Genomic DNA, 15,215 nt, shown 5'->3' on the forward strand with positions numbered 1-15,215 from the left:
AAATATGGATGTAAGATAAAAGATTTGTCAAGTGTAATGAATGTTTAACTAATGCATTAATGAATCAACAATATTACCCCACAAGTGAAACAAAAGTGTAGACTTCCTTAGGGAAAGTGGGTGGACTTAGGGCCACAATAACAACCACCTTTTTAAGGTTGGTAGCAATACCATTCGCACTTACAACATAACCCAATAGCAAACTGTAAGGCACCCCAAATACATACTTTTGAGGATTCAACACTATACGATATGAGAGGTATCCATTGCACTTGGCTTGAAACAATTGAAACAATAAGCATTCTGTGTGTCTTGGTGGTCAAGCATGAAGCTCCCACATTTTAGTTTTTTTTGCTAAGACCAATATTTTCAAGCTTTGATTGCTTGCACACTTCGAATCGAGCATTGAAGTAGGGTTTGCCGCCTCGAACACCAGTGCTTGAGATAGGTAGGAAGTGAGGGAGTTGAAGAGGTATTCGATCTTCTTTGCGCGTAAGTTTTTCCATCTTTTGGACTTAGATGAAAAGGTTGGAGTAGTGTAAGTGGTTGCTCGTGATCTGGATGCATTTAGGTGAGGGAAAACCAAGGAAAATGAAGAAATACACAATAGGGTTTTTGATGTAATAGCAGGCCCAAAAAAGGAAAAAAATAGAGAAAAGAGAACTTCAAGGAATTAGGATAGCAAAGAGAGAGAAGGGGGAAGTAATAGGGAAAGAGAGAAAGGGTCTAAGAAGCCAAGAGGGCACAAAGAGAGCTCATTTGTGTGCATTCACTTAAGAGAGAGATTGAGAGGGAGAAAGAGAGCTATAGGGCATGAACACAGATTCGTTCATTAAAATGGATTCCCGCATCCTTGAACCCTACACATATCCTCTAAGTGTCAACTAATGCTTGTTGATCCTAGTTAGGATCCTAGTTGCAATGTAAGGATAGGTGCCATGAGTATTTAAGTGATTTTTTGTCGTTTTGGACCCCCTATCTAGATGCCGCACTTGGACAAATTCCATAGTTGCTCGAGTCTCACTACTGCTACACAATCTGAGTCCTCAATCCATTTGGATGAACCATACCAATCGAAGTGCTAGACTTAGACTTGGACAGGCCCACTAAGACTCGGACAGGACACTCGGCCTCCTAGGACAAGCCACTCAGCTGCCTTAAACGGTCTTGATTGACTCGGAAAATCCGAGTCACAAGTCCACTCAGACAACCAAAAAACCAATTTAAGTTTGAGAATTGGACTCAGACCTTGGACCTGATTTAGACGACTAGGATGGCCAAGCGCTAGACCACTCACACAACCAAAAAACTAATTCGAGTTTGAGACTTTGACTCAGAACCTGGACCTAATTCAAACGACTATGATGGTCAAGCACTAGACCACTCGGATTCAAATAGGTTAGACTCGGATGGGTCCCCAACTCGGACATCTGAGTTTGCAACTTGGACAAGACACTTGGACTCAAATGGTCCAAGTCAAGCACTCGGACACTGTCAGTCAGATAGATTGCACTGAAGCTGGATTCGAGCAAATTTGACCCACCCTAGGGCAGCATGTAGAACCTAAGCCCACCAAGCTAGCCGAAACCGCAATAGATCTCTAGATGCCTAGAATGGCTCATAGAGCCTGATTGACTCAAGAAATGCAACCTAATGGTACAACAAAACAACTATGGTCACACTAACCATCAGTCACTCATCCCTTAGAGAATTGGACTAATTGACCAAACTTGCTACCCCTCGGACCACACATCTAGAATGCCATAGAGACCAAAATTGACCATTGAAGGTGGCCATCACCCACACGAATAAGTTGTAGTTAGTGGGAATTAATTTGAAAGAGTATGATCTGTAGTGCAGTGTTTCCATTGAATTCACACACTACATCAATTGAACATTTGATATGCCCCAGAAAAGCTAAAAGCCTGATTTCTGACAACGCACATTGAGAAGCATCCCACTAGTATTTGATACACTAAGAACGGATTTGAAATACCATTTTTGAAGCGAAAAAGAGTCCAGGAGGCCGTAAAAGACCAACTTTTCATGCAAAATGAAATGATTGCGGATCGATGAGTTAGAGTTTTCCTAGATGGAGTTCAACACCAAGAACTCAATGCAAGTCTTAGTTCGTCGATCGCAGTCCGTTTGACCCCCCATTTAATCCCCTTGTAAGGTTTTGTGTTATGAAGTAGCTACATGATTTGAGAGTCGAAAAGTACGCCATGGGTCCCAGCTTTATAGATTTCAATATCACGAATCTAGCCATCCAAATGGATCTCGAATTCAAGCTTGTTTTTGACCCCCTGAAAGTGAAAAATCCACTTGCCTACAATGTGAAAACTTGAGGATTGAACTAGATATTGTAATGTTAAGCCTTAATAACTTGATTAAGGGGGCCATAAATATTAAAAAAACATTATTGGGGGGAAGGGGGCACCATTTTTTTGGCGTATCCTTTCATGGCCAAAAAATGAGTTTTTCTGATCATGGGAATCATGAGGAATGCTCTGAGACATGAGATCTTGACTTTTTTTGCCCGTTCATCACTCCAAAAATGATCAAATTTGATGCATTAAACAAAGAGATCTATTTTTAGTCTTTCTTTCTCTCCTCTTCTCTCTCCTCTTATTTCTTGTTTCTATGGATCAATTCATGAGAGAAGGGGGTGGAGTTTGATGAAAGATGCAGATGGAGTGATGGAACCGGAGCAAAGGAGATCATAGATCGGGATGTGAGAGAGCATTAGTGGCCAAAGATAAGCATCAAGAGCCTCCGAACCATGAAATACACATCTCTAAAAGCGTGTTTCTATGCGTAAGATTAGTGTATTCTCCTTGTTTTATGATAGATGTTTGATGAAATTGTTTGGAACTAGTTGTCTTTGGTTCTTAATGCTGAAATCTATCAAAAATATTGAAGAATAATAGAAATTTTAATCATATAATAATTTATACCAAAACACGCAAAATCTGTAATTATGCGATTTTCATAGATATGATAAAATTTGGGGGTTTTGTTGTGATTTTGGGATTCATGTGGATTAGAAATGAATGTGAAATCAATTCTCAGTGATTGTGATGAGCCCCAACCCATAAATCAAAAATATCAAAATTTTTATCAAAATAAATGAAGAAAAATAATGAAAAAATGGAGAAACATAGGGTTTTGCATTAGAAAATTAAGAAAAAATATAATTTATGTTCATGGATGTGTGATATGGCTAGAGCATAAGGGATAAGCCTCAATTTATCCTTTCTCTATGTTAAAGTATAGTTTTTATGGCTTTTACAAGAAAAACACATGAAAAACCCGCTTTCTACACCTATCAACCCATGCATAACCTAAATGGTAGGGAGAGAAGGAGGGGTTTTGAGGGTGAGCAATGGCTGATAAGGTTCTAAATTTTGATCTTTTGCTTATGCATGTCATATAAGACATTTATAATTTAAGTTTAAGAGGGTCTTACAGCACAAGAATGCTAGGTGCGCTTACCCTAGCAATGTAGCATTATGTGTAGGTTTGAAATCATTGAAAGAAATGTTTTTGCACCTTACAATGCTGATTTCTAAATTATAAAATGGGTGAACACTATGGTTCATGCACAGTTTCATTGCACGCAACTGATGGTGTCATTCTTGGATGCATTGCAATTGTATTCATGCATATGACCTACGTTGAGTATGTGAGATACCTAAGTTGTAGGTTTAGATGATTGGTTTCCTTGGGGACTATTTAGTAAGGAAAATATCTATATCTCCTAGAATGTTTGAAAAAAATAGTGGAGTTTGTGACGTATGTACTATTTGTGTTAGTGGCACATCAACGGGCCAATCCATGAGGTGAAGGAGAGCCGCAGTGGGGCCATGGCATTCAATCGAGGGGTGTCTGTGTTTGTGCTTATGAGGTGTTTTACATCGATATTTGTGTAGGAAATCCCTCTGAGTATGGAAAAAGCTTAAACATTGGATTACAATCCAAAACAAACACAAAATTTATGATACCAGTTAGGATAGTGAGTCCCTTGGACACTCTTGGCCATGAGACTGAGGAGGTGTGTTCTTTGAGTGTAGAAAGGCCTGGCTAGTGCTTAGAGCCAATGTTAGACCCGTTTTAGGTCCTGACATGCATGCAACATTGAGGATTCTTTTAAATAACAAGGAACTCACACAAGATAAGATGAGCTGAACAAACCCATTAGTAGGAGGAGACCGCATGCATCGAATAGTGGCCAAGGACACCAATCACCAAGTACTAAGAGACTTGAATTGTCAAGTCGCTTAGGGAGCAACAATGATAGGAAGAATTAGGGATGCAACTCTACCCAACTGGATCAATTTAATGGATATCCTTGTTGTCCAAGAAACTAGCAACATGCCAGGAACCAGTGCCAACTCAAAAAATGACCGAGCTTGACTTGGAAGAATTCCCAATCGACATCCAGCAAAACTGATGATCGGGTATGACCTGCAAACCAAAATGGAGCATCATGGTAGAACATCCGAGGACAGCATAGCCAATCTAGAGGAGGAGAGAAGGTTGGCAAGGAAAGTATTGCTAAGCATAGCTGCCTATCACCAAGAGCAATGAGCTCAAAAGCTTAGGCAAGACATAGAAATATGTGAAGTTTAATGCACTTAAGCACTTGCCAAGGGAAATAGGAAAGGACCAAATGCTAAGAGAGATAGAAAACTAGAAGCCGATCTTATGCTGAGTGAGCTTCTCATCAAGCGACTCTTAGACAAGAGGACTGCAGAATAGAGCGGAGCAGTCCTAGTAACTTCATTGCTAGCAAGACTAGGAATCACCCCGAATTCTAGGAGCTAGACCAAGATACATGTGGTTGTTAAGCAACTCGACAAGTATTAGCCCAACAATGACTCGTATAGGACGTGACATGGTACACTAGTCTAAACAATGCCAAATGAATGACTTCAATAACCTCCAAAGTCTCTCATCAAGAGATTCCCTAAGTCCAGATACTTTGACAACCTCAGATTCGTCAAGTTGATGAACATCAGTCAAAAGGATAAGGAGGATATCTGAGACTATGTAACCCACATGCAGTGTCTCTTTAAGAGAATCCTAGCCGCAGAGTGACATAGCAAACAAGCATTCTCCACTATGTTCATAAGAGGAATCTGAAGCGAAGAGCTTTACAAGGCATTGGTGAGCAACTCAACTCTATAAAGGGATGTGCTAGCTAGGGTATTTAAACAAGCCATACGAGTGGATGACCTACTCAAGGAGAGGAGCTTAAGACCCATGACCCGAGATAGCACTACCTCTAGAATTTGAGAAAGAGCATACGACTATTAGTGAAAGATCTAGTGAGAGCACCCAAGACAAGGGAAAGAGTGTTGGATGTAAAGCTAGAGTTAGCTAGGCTTCGAGAGATGATGAGAAGACCCACATGACCTCATATGCAGTGCTTGCATTGCAGAGGAAGCCACCTTTAGGCTGAGTGCATGGATCTCAGATCTAGACCTTGTGCCAATCGCAGTAGGTTTGGCCACGATGTACTGCATTGCCAACTACCGAGGCGATGGCCATACTCATAGCCACACAACTAGCCCTATTACATAGGGATTAGACTGCAATATTTTGGAAGGGGGGCTCCTTTAGCTCTCCTAGCACCCAATTATTCAAAGCTAGCTATTGCTAGGATGGACATCAATCCCACAAGGATATCTAGACCACCTGGACCCATCCACCAAGTGATGCGCTGCATTAGGAAAAAAATGAACTCACAAATGGGCCCTTAAAAATAATATAGTTTAAGATGTGGGCCTTTTGGATTGTCCAATAGGAAGGTTAGATGCTGACATCCATGGAGGGTGAATCTACTCTCTCCAAATCTTGGGTTTTCTATTAAAAAAAGGGGTAGTGGGGGATTAAAAAAAGGGAGAATGAATAGTACACAAAATTTGAGTTTCTCTCACCTCGTATTTCTCCCCTTTTTTTGGAGAATTTTCAATTTCAGTTTTTTTCCCTCTCACGAAATCAGTTTGACCCAAAAGTTGAGCAACATACCACTTTCCCTCTCTTCTCTATACTCGTGAATTTTCGTCTCCATTGAAGCTCCCTACTAGGAGTAATTAGGGTTTTAAGCGTTTTGCTTACCTCTGCACTTTCTTCTCCATGCAGCTCCAGATTTTGGGCAAAACACAGGTGCCCATCTCTCTTCGCATTTTCTCTTGTTTGCTATTTTTTCAATAGGGTTTGATGTCGTTTCTTACTGTTGTTGTTTTATTGCATAGGTTGTTTGGGGCAGGAGATAGAGGTGCTTGTCTCTCTCTCCTTTCTTTCCCCCCCTCTCTATGTGTTGTTTCTCTTTTATGTTGTGTTTTCAATAGAATTTGATGTTGGTTCTAGTTATTGTTTTCTTGCAGAGTTTATTTGGAGCAAGAGGCAACGGTGTTAATCTCTCTCTCTGTTTGTTTGTTTTTTTTTGCTGATATCTTTTCAATACAACACAATGTTATTTCTAACCCTTGTTGTTTTGTTGCAGAGATCATTTTGGGTGACATTGCATAAGTGCTTATCTCTCTCTCCATCTCTCTTTCTCTGTGTATGTTTCCTCTTTTCTACTATTTTTTCAGTATACCTTCATGTAAATACTAACTCTTGCAAAATTGTCTTTTGTAGAGATCAATTTGGGCAAGATTGGATAGGTGCTCATTTCTTTCTCTCTCCCGCGTACTCACACAAACTCTCTCTTTCTTCCTCTCTGCATTATCCCTTTTCTACTATCTTTACAATAGGGTTTGGTGCTAGTTCTAACTTAAGGATCAATTGTTGTTGTAGCACTTAACACAAGGTAGAGCAGAGATTCTGTAGCTCAATTTACAGGTAAATCTACCATAATTTGTGGTGCCAAAATTTATTCATTTAATTAGTGACTTTTATATTTGATGGTATTGATGTTTTCTTATGTCCATCATTTGCAATGGGTTTTGATTAGCAATGATTCAATCTTATCTTCAATAAATCAGCTTATAAGTAAATTGGCCATGTTTTGTATTACTTCTATTCATGTAGTTATCTAGATATTTTTTGCTAAAAGGGATTCATGCAAGTATTTTTGTTAAAAGGGATTCATGCGAGTGTTTTTTTGTACATGCAGGTATTGTACAAGGTTTAGGTGAATCATATCTTTGTGTTGGATGATATGGATCTGCTAGAAGTCAATGGTTCAAAAATCCTTTGCTTTATTGATCCTATGTGTCCATTTGGATCTCCATGCCAATTGGCAATGATCCATGAAACTCTTGTATCATATCATCCATATAACACACAATGTGTTAAGTCTTAGAATATCTCAGGTGTCAATCCAATGTGCCTATTAAGATTTGTATGCCATGTGGCTGCTATCCTTGTAACAACTACTCTATAATACCCACATTTCATACAATGTACTAAGTCAAATCAGACTCCTCTTCATTATAATAAAATTTATTTTGGAGAAATTCTCTAAGTATTCTTGTGCTATTCTTTTCATTATATTTCATGTAAATGGTATGATTAAAGTGATGTCTTGAAATTAAATCTATACTTTGTGTTGATGTATATATCCACATGCATTTTGATATCGATGTTTATATCTATTTACAAAAGTGTAAAAATCTCTTAATGCCATGTTGAATTGTATGGCATATTGGTGATTACTGGACACACTTAAAATGCTTATTATTTAGGGGTTAATATATACTTCTTTACATCTAATGCGTAGGTTATAATGCCTGAGAGAAGAACAAGCATTCTCTCGATAGAAGTACGTAACAGAAAAGTTGAAGAAGGGAATTGGATCACTGATACGTATCATTGCTCGTCTTGGGTACATATGCGTCCAAGTATAAAGGGAGCTTTCAGGGTGAAAGCATCTGCAATTGCAGATGTATCAAAGCATTGGAAGGGTAAAATTTTATCTCTTAGACAAAGGAATGTTGATTCTCACCTTGTAACAGAGGCATTTGTACAACATGTATTCATGCAAAAATAAATACACATTGCGCCCACTGTGCCCTTTCAGCGAAACATTGCAAACAGTAAGTATTTGCAACTCATTGAGAATGAGAACTTTCATGATACTTGTGTAATAACTTGTCTTGTATTTACAAAAGTATACCCTTCGGATTGCTGTGAGCAGCAAAATGTTGAGAGTTTCACTGGTTCTTTTAAGTGTTACCACCTCAAAATTGGTAGATTGCTCTTTGAGGGGCGTACAACTAAGCAACTCGCAGAGGACCTTGTTTTTTTCAATGACCCCAAGTACATATTACCCAAGGGGAGTCGAGAACATGGAACCCTTGAGTATATGCACATATCGAATCTCAATAGCATAGAATGGCCATTGTGTAGTAGCAACATTTTGCACATGTGTAGCACAAAAATTTCCGTAGACATATTGAATTCTATGAAGCCAAGCACCGGCTCAAAGAATGTACATCTAAGTTGGTTCATACCGATTGCAAATTTTGCACACATGCTCAAGGAATGTAAGGGTTTGAGACGTACCAAAAGCACGTACGTCATAAAAAATACATTAGAGGACTATGTAACAAGGATTCTAGGAAAAACTTGGACATAAAAAATAACTCACAGTCCTGACATAGTGGAGTGTCGAGTCGCAACAAGGGACATGGCTTTTAGGTAAAAAATTTCTCTCTTAGTTGACTATTATCTTACTTTGGGATGAATTGGCTAACTTTCCTTTCCAATTACAAGTACTTTGTCGCACGACAAAATTTATGCCTAGTGTTCAAGTATCGTAGATGGAGGATGCTCAAGGGTAAATGGTTGTGCCTTGATCAAGACATGCGTGAAAGTGCAGCTGTGGATGTTACTGTCATTTGTGAGGGTCATGAGCCCCAAGTGTTGCAAATGGAGGATGATTGGCCCTTGAGTATAATGCACCAAGAAATTACAATGTTAATGCAAAATCCCCTGTTAGCTTCTATTCTAAACTAGATGGTAGGAAAATTCGAAGCCGAGTTGAGGATACTGTTACCAATGGAAAGTGTGTGACTCCACATATTTTAAAGTTGTAATATCCAACACTTGTAAATTTTTGGATTTTTTTGGTCAATAGAATATTGTCGCTTACAAACTTGCAATATTTGAAAATTATGGTATTTATACAAAATCATACACTTGTTATACACTTTCCACATCAACACATTTACATATGCATGTAAACTTTACAAAGATGTAAGTAAAGTCATAACTAAATATCGTATGTGAACAACCCTTAATGGTTTAAAACTTAAGGTTTTTAAGGTAGAACTAGTTTAGTTCTTGTTTCATTGTTTCATTTCACACTTTCTCTCTTCATCTCTTTATATCCATAACATCCCTCCTGCCTGCTACGATGGATCCTTTGCATAGAGTATGCACTGTTCCCATGGGAAGTGCACCAAGTACATCACCTTTGGATCTCATGGAGTGTGATTGTGCATTGGCAATTTACCTCCTTGCATTGGATACACCCCTAGAGGAGAAGAGCGATGAAGATACAACTCCACAGGTTGTTTCTATCACATACATGGGAGAAGAACCGATTGAAGAGCTCATAAATGTTGAAGAGGAACATCGAGTGGTGATAAAGCAAGGGTTGGCTCTCATGGTGCCATCTTCTTGAGAACAGCCACAAGTCGACAAACCCAACCTTGTCTCCTTAACACCCATTGAAGTAGATGGTGTACAATACTTACTTCTATCAGATGTACTGCAATACTTGGAAATGAAGGAAGAAGAGTTATTTTCTATCCTAGTCAGGGACTCAATGGAAGACTTGATCGATTATGATTACACGGATGTGCATCCAACAATGGCAGAGATTGAAAGATATGATGGCACAAGCTTAGATACTGTGATTGCGATCATAGCAGCACAGGAGCATATAACCTCGGTTGAAGAAGATTACCTTGTGACCGATGCTGAATTTGAAGCACTACAGCATGATTTGTTCGGACCAAGGCCCCAGCTTCCTACCAAGGAGTTTGTAGATCCCTCTGCCCAAAGAGGTGCCTCCCTGACACACTAGGAAATGAAGATACAAGATGATTTGGAGAAGGTGAGATTTATAACTACCATATATTTTTATGCAATGAAACTTGATGGTAGGGTGCGTCGGGTCCCCCGGAGTCCACCGGTGAAATCTTGGCCAGTCCAGAAAGTGGCCCCAGACGCCAGACTTCGAACAGGGCAGCTGTAGGCATCATTTTTTGCCAAGATTTCATAGGTGGACTCCAGGGGACCTGATGCACCCTACCATCATTTTTCAACAGAAAGTGGCCCTAGACGCCAGCCTTCGGATAGGGCAGCTGCTGCAGGCATCATTTTTGCCAAGATTTCACTAGTGGACTTCGGGGACCCGATGCATCCTACCATCAAGTTTCATTACTTTTGATAACTCTAGGTTAGTCACTAAATATATTGTTTGATTTGAATTTGTCATTCAGGACATATTGTATATAGATGACTTTGCATCAAGGCAAGGAGGAGCTTGACATGCGGACCGACGCAAGGATTGAGCTCTTAAGGAGTATATTGGTAACCTTGTTACAGATTTGGTGGTTTTCCATAAGAAGTGCTCACCAGGAGGGCAAGAAATAATTATGAAAATTCGAGCTTTGACCAAGTTTGGACCTTTTTGAGCAATATCTGTGACATCTAGCTTAGAGAAGGTGGTGCTAATCAAGCGGTCAAAGCTTCTTTATTTGTTTGATCAAACGCGGGGTGGAGCTATGTGTGTGCTTGCGACATTAGCGCTAAAGTATCGGATCCGCTTATCTTGGAGAAAGAGCTGAAGGGGGAGAGCATCATTTTTGAAGCAAAGAAGGAACTTATATTTTCATCGAAAGATGGCCCCTCCTCTCCACCGAAGAAAAAGCCAAGGAACAATCGAGAGTTCTTGTTGGCTATCGACTTTTTGTATCTACCATCACTAACAACCATCACCTGTATTTTTCTTGATGAATATAAGATACTTTACTTTGTCCCAAAAAATAAATATTTATTAAATAAATGTGTGGTTCGTATAAGTGTGACGATAATGTGTGGTACATGAATGACACATTCGCATACATTAACATAATTCAACGCGTAGTACTGCACTTGTGATTGTGTAAGTGTGACGATAATGTGTGGTACGTGAATGACACATCCACATATATTAACATAATTCAATGCGTATTACTACTTTTGATGTGTTCGTATTACTACTTTTGATATGTTCGTACGTTAAACAAAAATTAAGAGTCATGCATTTCAAGAAACAAAACAAAACAACTTTACTCAATTATTTGAATTCAGTACACATCGCACAAGATATTATGTATATATAAATAAATATTCCAATGTGGTAGAGTACAAAATTTTTTGGGCTTCCAAGATGTTATGGCGCTGTAACACCCATTACAAACCTTGCATCATTAATCTAGTAAACTATGGCAGGGTTTCCTTGCTGTGTCGAAGCCGAATGATAAAGTTCATATCTTTGTCTGTGATTGTAACACGCTTTGCATGGATGGCTGCAAGCTGTGTATCATCAAACAAATCGATAAGAAACCCCTCTACAGTGATTTTTAGGGCCTCCATGGCTGCAGTAGTCCACCTTCTTGCTGGTGGGCCATCCCGCACTCATGCCCAAATCTTCCCATCCCTTTCAGCTCCAAGTCTTGCATGACTTCTTGAACAGCTTTATGAAAATAACTTTTTGGGATGAGAAGCTCGTATCAGTGTTGGATTCTCCTTATCTCTCAAAGAGCAACAGTGCCCGGTTTCCATCTCCTCTTCTTCTGTGGTGGTCCTTGTGCTCTACGGGGAGCACTTGTTGCTGCGCTTGAGGAGGCTCCACCTTGTGCTTCAAGTGGCGGGCCTTGGCGTGATGTCTTCCCGGGGCCAAAACGACGACATGCTTGCTTGGTCCGTGCCATGCAAGGAGGGCAAGACGGAGAAGAGACAGAGGTTGGGGATGTGAAAATGGAGGAAGCAAAGAAATCAAGATGTGAAAATGAAAAGAATAATGAACTTTTAACCCATTTAAACCCCAAAACCGAGTTAATAGAGCTTCATACACATTATCCATCGTGTGATCATAAATCCATAACCTTGTATCGGAATGCAATGAAACTTCACATGCGCACTCATTGGGTGGCCAAGAGCCCAAATTATTTTTTTTTGAAAAAAAAGTGCATGCAGACCCCTGGTCTGAAGTCTGGCATCTGGAGACACTTTCACTTCGGACCAGGGGTTTGCAGGCACGTTTTTTTTAACAAAAAATAATTTGGGCTCTTGGCCACCCGACAAGTGCACGTGTGAAGTTTCATTGCGTTCCGATACAGTTTAGTATTTTAAAAATTATCCCACACCAAAATTATGGATGGATTGATAATTGAGAAATTAACATTGCGACTACTGGCCCTTAGAAACTTTGCACCACATAAACTATACAGAGGCATTAGGAGTAAAGTCTACAACAAGAAATGGCAAATTTTTGCATGTTATTCCTATTGAAATTGACAGTGCTATCAAATTGTAAGTAAGAATTGAAAGTACAGCAAAGATGCACAGTCAAAGTTGAGAGTGAAGGACAAGTGTAAAATTTTAATTCATATTTTAAGGGTGCATACAATAGTTTTGCACTGGGATATAGTCATATGTCCAATGCACGAGGATAACATTATGCCAAAAATGATAACATTGCAAACTGTGTTCATTCCATTGGAATGAATGCATCCTTCACTGCTTGAAGATTTCTTACAAGTTGGAAGTCCTTAGGAGTTACAGTGATGCGCTTCGCATGTATTGCACAACGTTAAGCATCAGTCTCATCAAGTCAACTAAAAAGGCCTCTACAGCACACTGTAGAGCATGAAGACATTCTTTTGTGAAGCGATCAGGTCTATCCTGACCTTGTACAAAAACCCACCTCTTGCTTTCTGTGCAGTAGAGGTCTTGCACAATCTCGTGAACAAGTCTCGAGAAGCTCGCCTTCCGAATGATGAGATCAAAAGAGCGTTGATACCTTCTAATTTCTCTCAAGGCCACTATACCTAGCTTCCACTTGCCTTTCTTGTGGGGATGCTGAGGAGGACCCTTGTGAGGATGACTTGAGAAAGGTGGATTAGGTTGAGAAGGGGGTGAACACGATATGGGGCTTTGAGCGGAAGCTTATTTGCAACTGCCTTAGAACTAGCCATCTTTCTTGCACAAGAGATGTGAGAACTCAATGAATAAGATAGAAAGTGAAACGCTCTTTTATATAACCCTAAACTGTGAGACTCATTCACATAGATGCACACTCTCTCTTTTTCTCTTAAACTATGAATTGCATTCATACTGACTCACATTGTTCATCTTACTATCTTAGCTCTTTTTGAACCCATTTGCTGCCTTGTCGAAGCCTTGTTTCTAGCCACTTGACATGGTTTTCTTTGGCACTTGAGGCTTCATAATGCACTCTTTTAGTGACACGACGTGATTCCATCATGTTTGCAGCCGATTCATTATCACTTTCATTTTCTCTCTTTTGTGAGAGTTTAGCTTCATCCGCTACTATAATCCTATACCACCAAGATAGCAATTGGATCATTGGATTGCTACCATTCACCCCTCCACCATGATCAGTTTTTCTTTGGTATGCACCACACGCTATCCAATGTGAATTTTCCATCCTTTGTGTGGACCAAATTCCAATGCTTCCCTTTTTTGCAAAGTATGGCCCATGTGCCTCAAGGATATGCTATAAAGACACATATCACACATGAGTAAAACTATGCTCAATAGTTTATACAATTCATATAATTTTAAAATATTAACTTAGTACGCACCATGTAATGTGTGATAGAGCTTTTGCCCCATGCTTCCACCATATTTTTGTAGAAGCTATGCACATCATTGATAAATTCTTGCTTATCTTCATTGTTAAACACCATCTTGCGAAGTAAGGGAGCCAATTTGTTAAGACTTATCCAAACCTTAGCTTTGGCCAATCTTGTTTTTCCTCCATTACTTCGATCAGGAGCTGCAAAATGTAACTTTTTCCACCCATCGTAGTCCTGCGGCCTACGAACCATGACATTCCCTTTCTCATTGATGTGTACTGAGAGAAACTTCCTAGCCTTTGCTCCTCCAAAGCAAGGCTTTTTTGGCAAGTTACTAGATTTTCCCGATCTCTTCTCATCTTTTTCAATCGTCACTTGACGCTTGTGTAGCCCAATTTCTGATAGCACTCGCTCCACATTCCTACATGTTGCAATGGCTTCTTTTTCTAGTTGCATCCTATAAGCAAAGCAAATGTATTCATATACAAGTTTCTCCATGATTCTGACAAAAGCATGCGATGAACAAATGTGAATACGATCGAAGGAAATGTTGAAGATGGGCTTCCAAGTGGGATCTTCTCTATTGCACGTCAGTGTAGCACTTGTCACCTTTCACCAGTTCTTCTTTCCGTCCTTTCCTTCCACCCTCTCTCTCAAGAAATATAGGCATGGATTCTTTGTATTTGCACCATTGGAGATTCCATACATGCATTTTAAAGTTTTCAAGTCTCCTGTAAGATGCCATTCAACCAAGTATTGACCATACCCTTCAACCGAGAGCATCTCACTATGTTCCTAACAATCGATGATGCTTGGAATGCTTGTGTGCATAAAGAATAGCTACAATACCTCAAATGTTTCCTTAGGAACTTCAAATGCAACGAGCCACCACACATGGCGCTCAGATTGAACACTAAAGTTCCCTGGGTTGTTCTTGTCGAATTGCAAAGCTCTATTCATCAGAGTTACACTAACTCTTTCAAGATTTACTCCTTTGACAACCTAACTTTCATCTAGTTTTATAACAAATTGCAATTTACCATTACATTCCTCAAAAAACATATTGTAGTACATTATCATTGCCGACTGCACCTTGTTCAAATCTAAATAGTAATTATTGAGTTCGGTGAACTTTACCTCATATGCATTTTTGGTCCCAACATCTAGTGTTTCCACACATTGAACATGCATGGGATCTCCTATCAACTCCAAAACCTTTGTATTAAGTTGCCATTAGGCCTCTATTAACTTTGAAGGTTGAGGAAGAGGCACGATTCTATTTCTCTTCAGCGCACGAACAAACCCAGCCTTCACACCTTTGAATATCTTTGAGTAAGTCGTTGTGCTAATGCCGGCCCTGTCACAAATAGATTGTGCATCCATAGC

Source organism: Lygodium microphyllum, chromosome 7 (assembly GCF_053477565.2).
Source record: "Lygodium microphyllum isolate KBCC chromosome 7, Lygodium_microphyllum_v1.1.10, whole genome shotgun sequence".
NCBI classification, from domain to species: Eukaryota; Viridiplantae; Streptophyta; class Polypodiopsida; order Schizaeales; family Lygodiaceae; genus Lygodium; species Lygodium microphyllum.